This window comes from Heterocephalus glaber, unplaced genomic scaffold (genome assembly GCF_053883595.1).
Source record: "Heterocephalus glaber isolate CG9 unplaced genomic scaffold, H.glaber_assembly_v1.0 deba00000621, whole genome shotgun sequence".
Taxonomy (NCBI): domain Eukaryota; kingdom Metazoa; phylum Chordata; class Mammalia; order Rodentia; family Bathyergidae; genus Heterocephalus; species Heterocephalus glaber.
Window position 1 is genome coordinate 17,224,151 of NW_028258153.1, and position 8,054 is coordinate 17,232,204.

The window sequence follows — 8,054 nt, forward strand, 5'->3', positions numbered from 1 at the left end:
TTAATCTATACTTTCTTAACTACTATTGTGAACTGGTAGTTTAGATTTTCTTCTGTTTACTAATATTAAGTCCTTTAACAAGAAGCCAAAGAAAATTTGATCTACTCTGGAAAAATATTTCAATAATGTAAAATGGTGTTACTCTATGGGCAGGTCTTGATCACTCAGGGAAATTGTTCTAGGGAAACCAAATGATTTCTTCCTTGGATTCCTAGACTGCACCAATTTGTTTGTTTGATATCAATCTGCAGGTGAAATTGAATGATCTAGATTGTCTCCAGTAGAGAGAATTCTCAGATTGTAATAATGTTAAAGCACATGGACTCTTGTAGGACTTGAGTATACTGTTAATACAGTTCTAGAGAAGAAAAAGTACCAATGCATATTAGCAGCTGTTCATGGAGCTCATTATCTCTTCTCAGACGAGGGGAGGGATGGTGTGAGGTTTTGGGTAGGTTAGGAACGGAGTCACTTCTTTAGGTACATTTGATGAGGCTTTTGGAAGACCAAGGTTGGAGAAAGGAGTTACCATGAACTTGCAACTGAGAGAGATTTGAGGTCAGTCTCCTTGGGTCTACCGGAAAGTAAGGGGCATGACTTTGCATATCCCTTTCCAGAAGACAAGATGGTATAATGTTTAAGAGGACTTGCTGTGGAGGCAAACAGGAGGCTTCACAAGTCAGCGTAACACTTGCTAGTTGCATGAACTTGCATAAATAGCTTCATCAAGCTTTTGTTTCTTCATCTATTAAGTGGGAACTATTAATTATATCTTTCAGGGTTGTGAGAATTAAGAGAGAGAATGCATAGAAGGCATTTGGAACAGTGCCAGGCACATGGTACTCTTAGTAACTATTTACTTCTACTGTGCTTGTTTTACTATTACTATTACATTTTATAATTTAATAATTTACTTCAGTTTAGGAATGAGTTTTTTTCCTCTTCCAGTTACTCATATGATTGTTGATTCTATCTTCTGGCTTTAAGGATAGGGCTTTTTTATTTTTGGAAAATAAGGACAATAAACTTCCTGTTCTCTTCTTCTCCACTTTTTCTCATCCTATTTAAATGTAATTAAACTCAATGTAGGTTTGCCCAATGTAGGTTTTATAAGCCATATAGATATTAGAGGAAGGTGGTCACTTACTCTTGCCATTTGAAATGTGGATATAGACATAGTGGGCCCCTTCCTATTGGATGAGATGTGTTCTAGAACTCTCAGGGACCTGACTGCTTGGGTTTGAAGGACTTGGTGTTCACAGTCTTCCTAATGGTGAAATTTGTTGTGGAGTCTGAGGCCTTTGACAGGACTATTTTTGGTATGGTGTCTGGAGGACTCCGTAGACAAGTATGAGGTCTTCAGCTAGATAGCCCTGTTTGGCTAATCAGGCTGCTGGGATGTGAGAGGAGGATTGTGTCTCTCTGGCCTTTGTCAGCTGTGTGGAAGCTGACAGAAGCGAGTGTCAGCCTCTGGTTGAAAGGAGAAGTGAGTGAAACAGAAGCTTATCAACAAACAGGGGCAAGGCAGTACCGTAGCTGCAGGGCTGGAATCAGAATGTGTGTATGAACTCTTTATGGCTCAAGTAATCTGTTATTGCTTCTGCTTTTCAACCTATGTTTGTGAATATACCTTTTACTTACAGAGTGCTCTTGCATATACCAACCAATATGATCCTCATAGTAGTCCTGTCAGGGAAGTTAGGGGAAGTCTCACCCTATTTCACAGAGAAGGAAATAGAAACGTTCTTCAAACAGTTTTCCTAAGCGGTGGTGTTCCATGAACTGGGACCCATTTCCTGACTCCTGATCCCACTGTTCAAAGTGATTTTGGCTGGGCTGAACTTATTCCCTAAGTAAAATAGTGGCATGGCTTGAGGCATAGTGAGACAATTAGAAATTGATGGATTATTTCTACTTTCTGCATGAATTTCTGAAATTCCATCATCATGAATCAATCATCCCTTTGATTTAGCTGGTACCTCTCCAGGCCATCTCTTACAAATGCAAAGAATCCCTAGGAGGATTGATGGTGAATCAGTTTGCCATATTAACTTCTCTCTCTCTCCACAGCCAGAAGGGATCAAAGCAGTCAAGGATAGAAATGTTGATGGAAGATGGGGAGAGGGAGCCTCTGGAATTGAATGTGCTTCTGAGAAGGGTAGGCTGAGAAGGATGTACTTATTTTCTACTGCTGTGTTAAAAATAACTAAAGCCTAGGAGGCTTAAAAACATACACAAATATATGATTTTGTAATTTCCATGGGTCAGGAGTCTGGGCATGACTTAGGTGGATTCTCTGCTCAGGGACTCACAAATTTGCAGTCAAAATGCTGGCTGCATTGCATCCCTTTGTGGAATTTGGATTTTCTTCCAAGCTCACATGCTTATTAGTAGAATTCAGCTCCTTGTGGTTGTAGGACTAAGTTGCTCAGCAACTACAGGCACCTGCAGTTCCTTGCCACATGGCTCTCACCCTAGGCAGTTCATAGCAAAGCAACTTGCTTCAAGGCCAGCTGATTTTCTCTCCTCAGTCTCTAAGACTATGTGTTGTCTAGTACAATGTAATTGTGGGAGTGGTGTTCTGAGATTTCACTTGAAAATCTAGATCATTAGGCAATGCTGGGCACACATTCTCACCGGGAAACAGCTGATAGGAACTAGGTAGTGGCTGTCCCCTTGTATAGGGAAGGATTCTTTCATTTTCTGAAGTCTTTGTCTTCTACTGATGCTGCATATGCACTGCTACCCAGACTGCTTCAGTCAATTTCTGTGCCCATTTTTGTCTTGTGGGCATCTGAGTTTGTGGCTCAGGATTAGATTTTTTGAAGAGACCAGAAATGCATAACTCTAGGATATGAAATAAAGAGATCTGGATTAAGAAAAGGGAGGCAAGCCAAGGCAAATATGGCCCCATAGCCTCACATATTTCTTGTTATAATTACAACAAGATGGGGCTGAAGAGATTTGGGTTTTTTTCCCCTGGACCTGTACTCAGATGCACGGGTTTGCACGTGTTATCTAACATCTCTGAACCTCAATTCCTCATTTGGAAGTGTCTGCTTCCCCTGAGAGTTTCTGGTTCAAATGGGCTTGAGTTAGATTTTGTCAAATGCTCAAGGTGATTCTTAATGATCAGGCAAATTTGGTTATCAAGACCATTCACAATTAGTTGTTAGCTAGCAGGTAGGCGCACAGAAAATAAAAGCCAGTTTTTGGGGAAAGATATTAACCATTGGGGCTCAGCTAAGCAAGCAAAGATTCAGGGGGAATATTTCAGTTCTAGCAGGAATATTCTCAGATACAGAATATTTAGAAGTTCAGAGTCTGGGAAACTGAGTCAGAAACCACCATACAGATTGGGCCATCACAGTAGGGAGGGGAAGTGTGTATGTAGTACATTCGGCCCCTGCCACCACCATCACCTCCTTTCCAGCCACCAGTTGCTGGCTTCCAAAGTTCATAGACCTAGATAGTCAGGCTGGTCAGGTTCCGAGCAGGTTTCAGCTGCATGCAGGCTCAATGGAGGGGCTGAAAATTTGTGTATTATCTCTCTCTCTTTTTTTTTTTGGTACCGGGGATTGAACTTGGGACCTTGTGCTTGCAAGGCAGGCGCTGGAACCACTGAGCTAAATCCCTGGCCCTGTGTATTATCTCTTAAAGTAGTTTGTAAGCTGCTGGTGGGGCCAGGGTAGCCAGCCAGGAGACTGCAGGGGCTTGGTAAGTTTGTTGGGTAAGCAAATGAGTAAGAAGTGAGCATTCACTGTCACACTGAGCACTTGCCAGGGTCTGGTGCTGCTTGCACTTGGGTCCCCTCTCTCATGCTCAGTCTCCTTGACAACATGAAGAGAAGCTCTTCTATCTCCTGAGTGCCATGTACATGAGATTTTAATTAATGAAGGCCCAATGTACAGGAAATCTTTTGTTTTAGACAAAAAGCAAATCAAATGCCTACAATATCTTAGTTTAAAATGCAAGTTATCATTTTTTTTTACTGAAAAAAAATAACTTTTGGTTTCTCAATTTCAAATTCTGGAACAGTTTTCCAACCAAATTTGTAGTAGTAATTCACAAGTGTGGAAATCTTCATTTTGGCAAACTTGGATTTAACATTACATTATCCTGTTTGAAAATACAAGAGACTCTTAGGTGGTCTAATAGGAATGCTGATTGTTTTAATGCTTGTGGGTTAAAGAGCATGAGATTTATCAAATTATGCACTTTTATATTATGTAGTCTACTGTTTGTCAATCATGCCTCAAGAAACCTGTAAAAATAGAATGACATGAGGCAAACAAGAAAGCATATATTTTATGAAGTCTTGCTTGGTGTAAGACTATAAGGACGACCCTTTCCCTATAAGGACAACTTTTCCTATAAGGACAAGTTTTCCTATAAGACAGCTGCTAAAATATATTTAAGCCAATTAACTCACATATTTTTGTCCTATTTCTTTGTGAGACACATTGGTTTGTTTAATGACCCAAGGAAGCCTTAAAATATTTTATAGCTCATAATCCTGATGAAAATTTAACTTGTACACAAGTAATTTTTACATTTATGAGCTTCTGGGGCATCCATGGTGCTACACAAAGCACAGAAGAGACAAGTTTATGCTCTGGGCCTTCTGTGAGTACTTAGCATTTAGATAGCAGTGACAGGTGTAAGCACGAGTGGTTGTGTGAGTTATTAGGAGTGATAGCCTCTTGGTAGGAATGACAGGTTGTCCTGCTTGAGGGGAAAGGATTATGTAGAATATACTCAGTCACTGCATTTCTACTTCCTTTTCTGAACATTGTAATAGACATTTAAAGGACAGAAGGATGGAAGAGATTGGCAGGGGGCAAGAAAGGCATTAAAAATAAGAGAAATAGTACAACCAATGCACAAAAGTGCTATATGTAGTGTGTTCATAAGACATTTCTTGGGTACCAAAGGCTGAAAAGTAGGGTGGACCTGGAAAATGAAGGATCTGGACAGGCAGGCCTTGGGAATCAGCAGAAGGAAATAGTATTATAGTTTATGTCTAGATGTCTCTCCCGAAACCTCATGTGGTCTTAGGTGGGGGTTTATGGAGGTGCTGGATCTGGAGTGTGTGATGCTGGGATCAAGAGTGTGTGATTACTAAATCAGTCCACTGATTGGCTTGGAATAGTTCTGGGCAGGATTAAGGGTGCCTCACCCTGAGTGTGAGTGCTATCTGCCCTAAGGGTGGGTAGGCTGGATAAGGTACATGGGATAGAAAGAGGGTCTCCAGCCCCTTGTTGCTTGTAGCTTATCTCTTGTTACTCACTTGCTGTCTCGTGTCTTCTGTCTACTGTCCACCATGAACTGTTTTTCCTCTGTGATGCCCCTCTGCCATGCCACCCTGCCTTGCAGCCAGCTGATTATGGACTCTACAGGCTGTGAGCCAAATAAACCTTTCCTCCTTTAACTTTGGGCATTGAATATTTTGTCTCAGCAACAAGAAAAGTAACAAAGACAAAAAGTTTTCTTTGAAGGGTTCTGAGTAAAATGATATAGCACTACTGACTTATAGCAACCTTGTGATATAAATATTATTTTTACTGTCTTGTTTTACAGATGTAGAAATGGAGCACAGTAAAGTGGCTGAGGTAGGATTTGAATCCAGGTTCTTCAGCTCTAGAGAAAATGTACTTAATCGCTAGACTTTCCACTACCCCTCAACATGATAAGTAGCTCTTAAAGGAGGTTAATCTGGTGGTGATACATGGATTGATTGGTAGAAAAAATGTCTGATGCTGAGGAATCCATTTGGCAGGTGACAGCAATGCATATAATTCTAGGCATCCTAGAAACTAGCATCTTTATTAGTACTTCCTGCCTCCCTGTCACTTGGTTTCATCCAGTGCCATAGACCTATTCTAAACCTAGTCTCCATCATCTTCTGCTCCTTACCTTATGTCCCTCCAAGCCTCTCCATTGTGCAGTCAGAAGGTCTTTGTAAAGAGCAAATCCAATCATGTTGCTCTTTTGATTAAACTCTCCATGTAAAATCCACAGTCTTGGGTTACAAGATCCTTCCTACCTGGTGTCATTTTCCTTTCCAGCCCCATGTCTAGGCATCTGTGTCCTTACACACCACTTTCTTGACCAGTGATTCACCTCCTGGCTGCACAGTAGATCATTTGATGACCAGGTCCCATCTTTGATGTCAGAACCTTTGGGGCTGGGGACAGGCAGGGGAGACTTTGTAAAAAAAAAAAAATCTCCCTAGCTGGTTCTAGCCAGGGATGAGAACCAATATTTCATTTACTGGCTAAACAGACTCTATTTTCTGGAAGAACTGCTCTACTCCCTTCTCTGTGCCTTTGCACATGCCAGTCTTTCTGCTTGGAGTGCCTTTTCCCCCATCCTGGTTCACCCAGTTGTCCTATACAGTCTTTGGATCTTATTTATCAGTATCTCCCCAGTGTCTTGAAGGGTGCACATGTAGGCTTTCAATAAATATTTACTGAATCATTGAATCAATCTGGGTTAAATGACTGAATAACAGTCCTTTGAGGATGCCAATGCCTTAATCCTCAGAACCTGTGACTATGTTGCCTAATATGGCAAAGGAAAGTTTGCAGATGTGTTCAAGTTAAGGATCTAGAGCCGAGCAGAGCATCTTGGATTGTCCAGTCGAACCCAGAGTCCTCACTAGGGAGGTGATAGACCTGGAATGCAGAACAAGATGTGAAAACAGACCTAGAGATCAGAAAAGCAATAATTTACTCTGGGCTCTGAAGCCAGAGGAAGATGCTGTGATCAGGCAGTGTCTTCGAATCAGAAACACAAGGTGATAGATTGTCCTCTAGAGTTGCTGAGGGGAGCACAATCCTGCTAATATCCTTGTCTTCAGCCCAGTGAAATCTTTTTCTGAATTCTGGCCTATAGGACTGTATAATAAACCTGAAATAATAAACATGGGCTGTTTTAAAAAGCTAAGTTGGTGGTAATTTTTTAAGTAAGTACCAAGAGGAAGCTAATACAGTTGTCACATCTGAGCAGCGTCTCCTGACCACCTCCTTCTCCAGGGCCAGGCTAAGTATCTCTGCTGCTGAGCTCCCTACACTCCAGTATTACTTTTCTGTGCTTCTGTTTCCTGCGTTTAAGATAAATACTTACCTCACTGGGTTCATATAAGGATTAAATGGCTAAATGAATTAATATAGGCAGAGTTTTTTAAACAGTGCCTTTTACTTAGTAAGTGCCCAATAAATGTTAGCTGTTATTATTACCAGATCATAGCATACTTATTTGTTGAGTGAAGAAAGTGAGTGGGACTAGAAATTAAGAGCAGGAGATGATTCACTGATGTCTGAGCTGTGTACTTCCTCCGGCCCGTGGTCCTGATCCCTGTGGAGAGAGATCTCATCAGTCATTCCCTCTGGAACCTGTCTAGTGAGTGTTTCTCCCTCTTGGTCCTGCCCTTTGGGAGGGTCTGTTTCCTGGTCTCCATCCTGCACATCCTCTTGGCTCCCAGCTCTACCGGGCCTTGTCATGCTTGTGAGCAGCTCAGCTCTAAGAAGTCAGCCTCAGAGCCCCGAGCCCTCTGCTGCCTTGGGGGAAGGAATTCAGATCATTTCAAAGAAAATGCAGAGAAATGATTCAAAAATGAGTTGATGGTCTCAAGCCAGCTGACTCAGAGAATGACTATGAGAAGAAATCTGTAGGGGATGGGCGGGTCGAGGCTGTGGGGGCTTCCCTCGATGGCTGTGGAATCCTGGTAGTCTCCCCCTGGTCCAGCCCCGCTTACCCTCCTACAAAGGAGGCATCACAGAACCTACTTTACAACAGTGTTATGAAGATTGAAAATGTCCTGCAGGCACTTGGCTCGATGTCCTGTCCCAAGGCAGCACGCTGTAGATGTCTCTGGAATTAATTTGAGCAGGAATGACAATAAAAGCATATGACTTATAACAATGACTTTCCAACGATTTGGTCTCTGAAGGGCCTCTTTATACTCTTAAAGGGCTTTTGTTTAGTGTGTTATATCTAGTGAGATTTTACTACATTAGCAATTAAAACTAAAATATTAAAAGTATTTATTA